Source organism: Lactuca sativa, chromosome 5, assembly GCF_002870075.4.
Source record: "Lactuca sativa cultivar Salinas chromosome 5, Lsat_Salinas_v11, whole genome shotgun sequence".
NCBI lineage: Eukaryota > Viridiplantae > Streptophyta > Magnoliopsida > Asterales > Asteraceae > Lactuca > Lactuca sativa.
In genome coordinates this window covers 283529473-283542731 of record NC_056627.2, presented here as the reverse complement: position 1 = coordinate 283542731, position 13259 = coordinate 283529473, and positions in this window count along the sequence as shown.

Below are 13259 nucleotides of genomic sequence, written 5' to 3'. Positions count from 1 at the left end.
CCATATTCGTGTCTATATTTATGTACTTATTTGTTTGCATGCATAGAATCAATCGATCCTAAAAGAACTACATTCTATCACATGGCATCAACCCAGTTGGGCTCATTCAAAGCCATTTCGACGTTCTTTGACTCCATTTGAGAAATGAAGCAAGAGTAGAGACCTGTATTGACATCCCCACTCTGACTCCACGTTCGAACACCGTCGCCCAGCTGACCGATGACTTTTTCGATCGGGTGATCGCGTTGAGTTTTGGAAGGAAGCTCCTGGCTGATTTCATTGAACGTTACAGGAAGGTTGTGAATATCGACAAATCAATCATCTGCTGAATGATCCACCTCAGATGGTCTGGAATCATGAGAGGGGCATGCCACAAACTCATTATCAATCAGTTCGGGAAAGAGAAGTTCCATAAATGTTTGAGTAACAGCGGAAGCATCTCTGGACATGAAATCTCTTTCATCAGAAGTAAGAGGAGTGGCATCAACATCTGGATTGTTTTGTTGACTTGGAGACTCTGACGAATCGCTTGGAACAGATGCATCCATTGTAGGAGTCGTAGAGGACACCACTGACGGTCTGTAAACAACTTCTTCGTCTTTATCTTCAATCACAGTCTTCGAACCGGAGCTGGAACCAGACAAATCATCTGAATACACATTGAATGATTTGAATAAAGATGTATAGTCAAACAACCAATTTGGACCGACTCTGGCATCCATCTTGTTCTCCTCCAACCAACGCACATCGAAGGATTCTATGATTTGCTTTGTCTTTTCTTGTAGACCATGTACGCCGTGCGAGCAGCATACCCCACAAAGTAACAATCATCGGCTTTGGCGTTGAATTTGGGGTTGGATTCCAGATGAAGGAGGGTGCAAGGACAGCCAAAGATACGAAAGTGACTAACAGATGGCTTGTGACCGTAGAGAATTTCATATGGAGTCTTCATCTAAGCTTTGTTGATCAGAACACGATTTTGAACATAACACGTTGTGTTGATCGCCTCGGCCCAAAAGAAAACCGGAAGTTTGGATTCACATAACATCATCCTTGCGGCGTCTTGTAGAGTTCGGTTTCGCCGCTCAGCAACACCATTTTGTTGCGGTGTGCGAACGCCACTGTATTGACGTACTATCCCCTATTCCGCACAAAACTGATCGAGAATGACATTCTTGAATTCTGTCTCGTTGTCATTTTTGAGCGCCTTCACCCGGTGGTTGGTCGGGTTCTCTATCATCACAATAAACTTCTTAATCATGTCAGCAACCCCAGCCTCGCTGGATAAGAAGAAAACCCACGTGAACTGTGAGAATTCATCGATCACAACCAGACAATATGAATTTCTGTTGATGTTGAGGACGTTGACCGGACCAAATAAGTCCATATGCAACAATTGGAGCACCTGGTTGATTGAATTGACCTGTTTAGTAGGTGTGGTTTTCTGTGATGCTTTCCTTGGGCGCATGCCACACACTTTTCAAACGTGATGGTAAAGAGAAATGCTAAGTCTGAGATAGTCATGTGTACCATTCCTAAAGGGTCCATATGTTTGTATTGCCAAAGGAAGGGGCATTGGTTGTGAAGCTTCCCTAACTACCTGAAAGACCTAAGAGACGGTCAAGTCAAAAAGTTTGACACTGCTTCAGGTAAGTCCACTATCTAACTCTCTTAAGTTCCTATTTGAATATTCTTAATACATTTTAATGTATGGCAGGATCAAGCAAAGGGAAGGGAACTTAAAGAAAGAGTATGTTGAATCTGATCGTGAACATGGATTTCAATCGCATGGTTCGAAGATCGGATTCTTGAGCTACTGCTTAGAGAGTTATGATAGATTGCTAGGAAATATGTAATAGCATAGTTTCCATTTAAAGTTGCATTGTAAGGAAAAAGATATTTCCGCATCTTATAAATAAATAAAATTTTTGTTTTATTTTATTTTATCTCCTTGCAATGGCATTTATGGAAAATTGATGTTTATATGTTTCTAGCAGTAATGGAAATATGAATTTGATTCTTTCATTTGTGGTAGTGTCTAAATCTACCAAATAAGGAAAGATTCTCATCACCCAAGTTTCAATTGGACTGAAACTTGGAATCATGCAAGTTGTATAGTATGATGAATGAAAGTCTTCATCTTTGGAAAATTAAGACTAATTCCTTGTTCATATGTATGTGAGTCAAGTGAATGACTAAAGGATCGAGTACACATTCTTGTACACTGGTCAAGTTCACCATAAAAGATTGATAAGACTATTCGTCATGATTTACTAAATTTTAGTAAATATGGGTATACTTACAAGTTTAAGTATAATTCTGAAACATTGGAAAAGTTTTGATATATGGTAGAACGAATGAGAAGAATCAAATTAGGCAGAAAGATAAAAGTTTCTCAAATCTGAAAAGATAGGAGAGTACTTTAGTATCATGTTTTGTGATCGTCTTAATGATTTAGAAATCATATCACAAATAGTCCTCTAAGGACATCTTAGTGCATTCTTATGACTAAGAAGAGGAATCTTGAATTGTTGAAATGGTTAAATCAAGAAGTAGAGTCATACTTCGTTCCAAAACAATTCTTAGAGTCATACTCCAAGATTGTAACTTGAGTGACATATATTACAGAAAGGTTTATAACACTTGTCAGATGTAAGAGTAAAATGTGACCTACTCTTGTACATTTGAAATTAGTAAGTTGTGATGTTTTGGATAAAACAAATACCAACTAAGGCCAACTGTGTGAAGTGTTTGTGTTGAAAAAGAATCCACACTATCTCTTGAATATTTGGAAATTGAGTCTTATATGTTAAGAGGACAGTAGGGTCTTAAAGATCTTGAAAAAGCTTCAAGATCTAATCAAGAATAAAAACATGTAATTTATCACTAGCACACGACGTGAGGTTTATAACCTATCGTGTTGATATATTTGTATTTTTGTGCCTATTCCAGTTAAAGTTGGCTTTGCATATGAGTTTTGAGAATTATCAATTGGTTGCATAACAACTTGGAAGCAATGGCAGACCTTGGTGCTGCCAGGTGGCAAGAAGTTAAGACTGCCCAAGTTCAATCCATATGAGTTTGGATTTGTCACTAACCTTGTCTTGTGATTATGGTTTTGACAAATTCACATGGATAGGAACATATACACCATTAAATCTAAGTGTCATAAGGTTTCTATCTGATTCATGAAAATGATGGTGAGAAAACGCTTTCACTAAGTAGATTTTAGGTAGATAGCAAGTGTGATATTTGCATTCTCAAAGTCTTTAATGGAGCGTGTGTGGTTAACTGACACACTAACATGGACTTGTGAGGAGTGGAAAAGGTCTAAACCATTGAGATTATGATTACGGCATCCCTTTTCATAGTTCTGAACTTGTTTAGACACACATGTGTGCTATCTAAGGAAATGTGTATGATTTTGATAAAGTTTTTTTTATCAAAGCATCTCGTATTGGAAATTTGAACTTCGGTAAGAAATTCAATAAAGTATGGGTTTCTAGAAGTCCAGTTGATTTCTGAGTACATGTCAAAGCTAGTGGGAGCATAAGTTTTATGCTAATAATCATCATGTTAGTGGGACCATGATAATTATAATAAGTGTTGCAAGTGAGCAATGTTAATTATGGAGAACAAAAGTTTCAATTGGGAAAAAGTTGTTTTGCTATAATTAAGGAAGAGGAAATTATACTTCATTTCAAATCTAAAAGCTAAGATCGTGAGATTTTAATCAAATTTAGTCAAGTATATATATATGAATGTTATGTTGGAATGGTTCAACCTAAGGAAATTCTATATATGGGAACATTATTTGCGTTCTAAAATTCAATTATGATTATGACATCCCTTTTCATAATCTGAATTATGAGAACATGGCAAATAGAAATAAAAATATTATTGCAAAAGACTGGTCGAGTATCATGTTTGTATGTGAGACATCATGAATCGTGTCCCATATGCTTCGGTTATAGGATCGATTGCATGTGCTATAATATTCATCTGTTCTAAATTTTTCCAAATGCCTAGAGCATTAAGAGGGAAAAGTACTAGAACTTGATATGACTAATTTGATTAAGCAATTGTCGAGGACAATCTAAGGTTTACCAAAGTTTGCTTGCTCAGGGATAGTTGGAAGTATAGTGTTAATTTTGGAAGGACCATATTGACATATTCTGAAAAAGAGGCAACTCTTGTTCAGGAGTGATAGTCAAAGTGGGAATATGGAAATGCTCCCATAGGTGGAAGTTATTCATTAAATCTGTATAAGATTAAGAAACTTAATGCAAGAAGGATGTTAAAAGCAATGTACTTTGAATATGAGACTTCGTTTCCATGGAGTTGATCTCCATTGGAATACTATGTAATGTCTGTTGACAAGTATTTTTGACTAGTGTGCATAATCATTACAAGAGGATCAATGCATATAAGTTTAGAATCTAACAGATTTAGGTAAATGGCAGGAATTTCGAATTCTTGCATTTGCGGTAAGGATTTGGGATTCTGAAATGAGAATCATTGGAATTATGTTCAATCTATCTATTTCGCAAAGTAAAGATCATAGATAAACTTATTTTGCATACTTGGTGTATGGCATAACTAATGTTTGGATAAACATAGTGTGCATACTTGGTGTATGGCATGACTAGTGTTTAGAAAAACATAGTGTACATGCTTGGAGCATGGGACAACTATTGTTTTAATTCAAGTATAAAGTTGATAGTTTGAAACAGTATGCAATGAATAATGTGTAATCAATATGGTGATAAATAAAAGGTGTTCTATTTATATTCATAAGTTCTAAGACCATATTGGATTCGATTATTCTTGTGATTCACTTTGCATGTTTTGAATTACAGAATAACTAGGTTGTTCTTCTTCAATGAGTAAGTTACTCAAACCATCACAGTCATTCATATGTTGGAAGTAGATATGAATCAAGACTGTCATGAAGCTGGTTTGTAGATGTCCAAGGTAGTGGACATAACAAGAGTTGCTGCAACATTCATGAGTGCTCATAAGTTCTGAGTATTGGATTAAACCCACGCTCATTTGACTCACTTCATGGATTTTATCATGAGTGATCATGAGACGATAATATCTTATATTCTTCAAACCTAGAGATATGAGTTGTTGCCTATGAGTTGGTTATGCATTGATTGTACGAAAACACATTGGTAACTCGATGTTATAAAACGTGCCTTTGTGTATGATTCAACAAGTAGTAGAACAAGCATATGAGTCGAAGTTTATCCATTCCTTTTACCCTTAAAGGGATAAAAGCGATATCTGTGGGCTCCTCGATGATTTAGTGATGACACCCCTAAGTGCTTGGCCAAGCCTGGACTGGTTTGATTTGTTCAATTAGTCGGTCGTCATAAATCGGAAATCGGGAAACAACAAATGCACAGAGAGGATGATTATAATCCAGGTATTAGTCCATATGATATCTAGAATGGAGGAATATATGATCCCTTATCGAATGGACAAGTCATGACTAAGGTCAGAGTTCGACAGCGGCTTTAAGAGCTACGATTGCTAGTCGGGTTTTGGAGTCATACGCAATAATAGTTTTAGACTTATCCAAGTGGGAGACTGTTGGATTAGTACCTAAGTCCATAACTATAATTGGTATGCACTTGACCCGATTTGGAATGGTCCATTTTTGCACTTCACCGGAACAATTTATATGGATAGTCTTTTGAGAATAGTATGTTTATGATTTATATTAATATATTATAAGTTCTAATATATTAATATGGAATCATATTATTTAATTAGTATTGATCAATAATTAATTTAGTGATCAAAAGGAACTAATTAAATACGGATTCTTATATATATATATATATATATATATATATATATATATATATATATATATATATATATATATATATAGTATGGGCCAAGTTCATTTAGGTTGGGCTGAGCTTGCATGGATAGTCCTTGGATTTTTTAACCCATGGATCCTATGGAAATGAAAGGGAATGGGTACTAGGGTTTACATGGATGAAACCCCAATCCTCCATACTATATAAAGAGGTCTTTGGCACAAGAAATGGCACTAGTGTGTGTGTGTATACAAGAGGGCCAATTTCTAGTGTGCTTATTATTCTCTCAAGTTTTCTAAAGTGGTTTTGGTGATTTGTGATTCCACTTGAGGCTTCCACACTATTGGGGCTAAGCTCTTAAAGATCAAGACTTCAAGCTTCATCAAAAGGTATGTCTTATAACTTGTTTATATTACCCAAGTATCAAATATTGTATGCTATTTAGGGTAATACCTTGGAAAGTTCAAGTTTGCATTTATAATAGAGAAAAACATAGATCCAAGGTATTTAGGGTTGCATGTACACCATCGGAGTGTTAGAATGCTCAAAACCCTCCAGTACTTGTGCTATATATTCAGTTACTTGTGATCCATGAACTAAGTCGCATAGCCCGACATGTTCCGCCGCCTCGGTCGGGGGTGTGGCAGGAAGATAACAAGAACATTGTTGTATCGCAGGATTATTATTCAAATGGTTAGATGGTGTCACGACATGTCGTGAACAAACAAGTATGCGAATTATGTAGGTTGAACCTTTCAGGTTTTAGATTGTGTGTTATATGGATGGTATGTATTGATTTGTCCACGGATAGGGTGCAAAAGGTTAATATGGTTGACCATGGTAGACCCTTATGGGGAAGTGGTCAAGGGTGGGACAATCATGGTAGACGCTTTAGGGGAAACGATCAACCCTCAGTATGTTGATGTAGATCCGATATATGTAAAGAATGTATTATGGGAGTCATGATTGTATGCCAAAAGTTTACAATTGAGTTCGGCTATCAATAATGGCCTTGCCTTAAGGCCCAACCATTCTCTTTAATCCAACAATTTGTGTTCTGATGGCCCATCAATAACTCAAACTCTTAAGCACAAAACCAAAGGATCCACAAAGGCCTACTAATGGCTCAATTTTCCAAATTGGTCCCAATCCCATATGGGCCTTATCTTAGGCCCATATTTTCCTTAGATACGATTCGGATTACCTCAAGCACCCCTTGGGGCAAACTTGGTCAAAGACATAATCCAAAAGGACAAGATCCCTAATCCATATCTAATCAACTCGTCGAGTTCTACATCAACTCAAAAACGGGGAAAACCAAAACAACTCGCCGAGTTGACCAACCAACTCGCAGAGTTCGCCCGAGACCCAACAACTTAATACATTAAGTTGCCTTCTTCGAATCCAAGAGTTCCAAAGCTCGGGTCTCGACCAAAATGGGATCTAGAAGGGTAAAGTTTCCAACTTTACCTCTAGGAACCACCGAAATGGGTTCAAACCCAAACCCTATACTTAAATGAGTGAGGGCTTAACCATTAAGCACTTAATCTCCAAAGATAAAGCCCCAAATTGTAGATCTGACTGTGACATCCCCATTTTCACGGCCAGAAAAGACCGATTTTGTTTATGCTTTATAAAAATCAGAGTACCTCTTTTAATAAAAATGTTGCAGAATTTGTTCCCAGTAAAACATGATAAATACGTTATCAAAGCATTTCCGAAGAAAAGTATTTTTATTCATTTTAATACATTTGGGATGTCATCGTCAATACATAAACATAAGCATAAACAGAACTTACATTCATTATCACTAGTGATTTATATCTCCTTAATCTCTCAGTGTAATGTGACTTCATATCAACACCTATGATATAAATAAACTGAGTGGGCCAGGTTGGGAAACATGGTGAGTACATAGGGTTTTCAACCCACAATAATATAACTATTATGTTTAATCATCAAACAGTTAACCCAATTACCCATCCCCATTATCTTCTTTACTCTTAAGGATCTACCCTAAGAATCAGCTATTTCTCATTCATTCATTCCTAAGGATTATCCTAAGGAATAGGTACGAAGTCCATCGTTGTCAATGACACAACTGTCAAGTACATCTGCTAGTTCTATCACTTAGGCGCAGCTGCCATAATTGTGATATTCTATATGAAGCGCAGCTGCCAGTATTGTCCTTCGAGCACAGCTGCTAGGGTTTTATCGTTTATTGACAGTATCGTTTTCGAGAGTCCACTCGCAATACATGTCAATGGGTTTTTAGAGTACACCGGTAAACACATTGTTCACAACATCTACAGGTTGCGAGCCTGCTAGTGTTCCACTGGACTGTCTAGAATAGTCTGTGGTTGTCATTTATACTCTACTATGTGACAACCCGAAACTTTGTCTGTCTCTGTTACGTGATTTCCGTTAATGAAATTTCAGATCCGTTAACTTTTCTGTCAAAAATTTGGTTTAATAAAAATAATCTAGTTATATTTAATTAAGTTATTTACGAGTCAGAACCAAAAATCGCGCGAAAATCCGAATATCTCGAAAAATCAACATTTTTGGTCTAAATGAGATTACGACCGTAAACTAGTTTACGACCGTAATCCAGTTTACGGTCAGTGACGAGTGGACCCCTCACCTCACCCCTATAAATATGATGCCTCCGACTTCATTGGGACGTTTCTAGCCGCATTCTCTCCTCCTCTCTCTAAGATTCATCAACCGTAAACTCACAAAAACGCTTTTAGACTCCGGGAAACGTCGAAGAACACCTTTTGGAGCACTTTAGAGCGCCTAGAATCACTTCTTGCATCGAAATCAGCATTCAAAACCTCATTTTCCGAGTTTACGGTCCGGGCTTCAAAGATCGTAAACTCAGTTCTTGAGTTTACGGTCGTAAACTCGGCCAACTGCAAAAAAACCGTAAACCCAACTGCAGAAATCGTAAACCCGTGTTCTGAAACCGTAAAGTCGTGTTCTAAGGCAGTAAACGCATTTCATTGATTCAAGCAAGTCTCGGTAACATTCCTCAACCAAATTCAAGTGTTCTTATGACACTTTATTTATTCTAAGTCGCTAATTTAGATACATATACGCAATTATTTGATAATAGGATTTCGTTAAGTGTCACGTGCAACAACTCGAGGATCTTCATTTCGGTCATCGATTTCACGCACCAGCTGTGAGTTCATACCCCTACATTTTTCCGTATTTTTTTAAGGTTTTCAGGGGGAGGGAATACAAGCTAAACATATATGTTTTCACAAAAATTGCATAGTTTTTACGGATTCACCTCACCCCTATAATCGGTATAGTTGGGAATTTCTCTAAGAACTTATCAAGCATGAAAACTTTCTCTACTAAACATATGCACTGGAACAGAAACCATTTACAGTTTATATCATTGTTTTATCATGATTTTTCATAACTGTAATTTATCATTATACGTGGTATACACTCGGATTTCCATTACGGTAGAACGCTACTGCTTTGCTTGTAAACTAGATTGTACGATATTGTTAGGTGCTACTTCATTACTGTACCCTTAGGTGTATAGGGATAAATCCTACCACTGTATAACCAGAGTCTCCTAGAGGGAGAGCGTGAGGTTTGTGAATAGATGTATTCGGGACTGACAATCCCACATTTGGACTGTTAGCTACAGTTTGGCGGGCACGCCTAGGATGTACAAATGTCATTTAACGTCAACGCCTGAAGAACGTTGGAAAGGTCTCTAGTCATATCAAACATGGTTATACGACTCACATTATTTATAAATCACCGATAGTTTACCAACATGGTTTTCTTCAGTAGTTTTATTTATACCAAATAGAACTAAACATACTATGCATACTAGCTGGGCTGGGGTTTTCAAAAACCGAATCATTTATGCTACGATTTTACATTTAAATACGTAAACTTCATGATTAGCTTTAGCTAGTCACATGAAGTAGTATTTTGCATATCTATACGATTTTCAGAAACGAACTTTCATGGTTGTATACGAAATCGATCACACTACGTTTTTTTCATTAAATAAAATATCGGATTTTCTTGAAATTACACAATCATTTTGGCTGGCTCATCAATAAGTTTTCATTACAAATTACTGCTTATGAACTCACCAGCTTTATGATGATATTTTTCAAACTGCTTGTATTCTCAGAAAATCAGTAGACAGGTACTTGCTGGATTTTCGAGGAACCGAAGCTTTAAGAGTTTTTAAGTTTTTATTTTGCAAAACTATTGGATGTATTTCAAACTGAGTTTCAAACAGATGTAAACATTTTTATTCAAATATTCACTGTAATGGTTGTGTTGCTATGATTGTTGTTATTCATTGGTTGTGATGCTATACATGACGTCCTCCGTCCCATAACGTTTCCGCCATCAGTCTCGGGGTGTGACATGCTAGATGACGGGGCCAACATTTGGGTACAAGGCTTCTCACATGGTCCACCTTTCACCCTCACCTCATGGTCTATTTCACCTCTCACCTCATCATCCAACTCATATTTCATCTATTACATCTACCCATGTTTTACCCCAAAATTTTCGTAGATATAAAATACATATACAGTTTAAATCATTTAAAACGTGTTATAAAATCATTCATCTAGCATAGACAGCAAGTACTCAGATAATATGCACACATAGCACGTAATTTATATAAAATACTTCATATCTATGTGTAAGATGAAAGTAACTATGCACTCACTTGAAAAGATGGTGATTCCGAACTCAAACAACGCTTCGCTTCTTAAAAATAATTTCCTTAGACGAAACCTAGTATTATTACCACTAGAGTTTAGTATATTATTCGCCGAGACTAATTAATAGTCTAGCTATTATTACTATTCGACGGCCCCGGAGTGCTCGTAGCTCACTTACAGCGGGTTTTATAGAAAATCGGGCTTTGCTTGGAGCAGAGTTTCTGAGCCGAAAAGCTCTTCTTCTCGGAGCCGTCGAGCACTCCGGGGCTTCCACCTCGTGTTAGGGAGGTTCCCTAGGCTTTTCGGGGGGTTTCGAGGCTAGAGAGAGGTTCTAGACAGAGAGTAAAGAGAAGAAAGAATGAGAAATGTGTGAAGAAAATGAGAGTGGAAGGGGTTGTATTTATAGGGTGAAAAATGGTTGAACTTGGTGCCACATGTCACCATCTAGTGGCAAGTCTTGGGGAGAAAGCAATGGCCAAAATTGTGTCACATCACCCATTTCGCACAGCACACTTCCGACTTCTAAAATCTGTAACTTTCACATACGACCTCCGTTTTTGAGGTTTTTTATATCCACACATAGGTAAAAATAGGATCTACAACTTTCATTTTGACTCCGTCGGCTAATTCTCGACCGATCTTAAATTTAACAGTACGCGGAGATTGTACTGTTAAATGTCCGCATAAAATTCATAACTTCTACATACGAACTCCGTTTTCGTCTATCTTTTTACCGTTGAGTTCCTATTAATGGGATCTTCAATTCTCATTTAGGTCGTGTAGGCCAGAAAACGCTCGATCTAAAATTCGAGTTTCGGGGCGTGCACTACTATGCCAAATCTTAGAAAATTCATAACTTCCTCATACGAAGTCAGATTTGGGCATTCTTTTTTTGTATGTTCTTGGTTTAACGTATATTAAAGTTTTTGTTTATATCACTAAGGCTAAAAAGTACTTTATAAAAAATTCACTATTTACGTCTCCCGGTGTCGTGTCGATTTTGCCGTAAAACTTCGACGGGCCATAACTTCTTCGTTTTAACTCGGATTTCAACGTTCTTTATATGTACAGAACCCTTGAGACGTATTCTACAACTTGGTTAAGATTATTTATTCTAAATTAACTTTTGTCAAAAAGTCGTTTTCGACCCCTATTATCTCTAAATTGACTAGCCCGGATCTATGGGCGTTACACTGACACCCTAGAACTGGAAAACCACGTAAAGTTGCCAACTTTACATTCATGCATGCCTAGGAGAAGCTCAAAAGCTCAAGAAGGGATTAATAAGGGACTTAATGCAAACAAGAAGTCCTTAAATCCCTAAAGTTAGCACCTTTATGCCAAAAGAGTCCATGACAACCCCAGATTTGAAAGAATAATTCTTTGGGACGTCCTAATCCAAACATTCATCCAACCCATGGCCAAAGCATAACAACTTAACCCAAAAGATAGATCTAAGCATCTAGCCATCAAGATAAAAACTTGAAAGCTCAAACTCCTTGCAAAATGGGTAGATATTCTGGATCCAAGACTTCCTTCTCTAAGCTTAGAACTTCAAGATCTCCTAACTCCTTCATAATGCACAAAATGACCACCACACTTTATCCAAGGCTCAAATGTTTGACAATGGAGGCTACAATTTGATTTAGGGTTTTGACAAAAACGGAGGCTGCTAAGGAGGCCAGCCAAAGGAGCTTAAGGCCTTTAAATAGGGTGCAACACCCTAAAAATTAGGGTTTCCTTCCCAGCCACCAACTCGCCAAGTTGAGACACCTTAACTCGTCGTGTTTGCTCATTTAATCCCGCGAATCTTCCATCATAAACTCGCCGCGTTGGCCCTTCTAACTCGTCAAGTTCAAATCAAATAAAGCTTATTCTCAACAATTTTCCGGGTGTTACATTCTTCAAACTAGCATCAAGCAAAAGCCAACCAATAGTTCTTCAGTTGAGTTCATTTTCTGCCGATCTTCTTCTGTTGGGGTTCCATAGCACTGTTCTTGATTGCTATTTGACAAATTCAACAGTTGTACTTGATTGCTATTTGACAAATTTCATGTTCTAATTTGTATTTTCTTGTTTATACAGGTTGTAGTAATTCCCCAAATATGCAACTTCTTTTAAATTGTTAAGTATTATTATTCTGAATTGAAAACAATAACAACAAATATGAAATGACCATATACAAAGTAAAAATATACAAGCAAACATTCATGATTTCAATGCTAAAAGCATCAACATCTCCTCCACCTCCACCCTTAAACAATGTCATTAATATTATTTTTTTCATTTAAATGCATTTATATGTATTAGTAACAATATTAATAATAACAAGTTCAAAAAATAGTATTCTTATTTATATTTTAATAATAATAATAATAATAATAATAATACTAATAATAATAATAATAATAATAATAATAATAATAATAATAATAATAATAATAATAATAATAATAATAATAAGGGTTCTGTTTGTAGAGAAGTCATAATATTTTTGTTTACAGAAAAATCCTAATATTTTTTGCTTATAGAAAAGTCCTAATATTTTGGATTAGTTTACGAAATAGTCCCAAATTAATTTGGTACCGGTTTCAACCGGTCAAAAAGGGTCAAACTGTAAATTTTTGCTGGTTTTCGGGACTTTTTCGTTCAAAAAAAAAATTCTTGAGACTAAAGTGTAAGTTTAACGTAAATATTGGGACTTTTA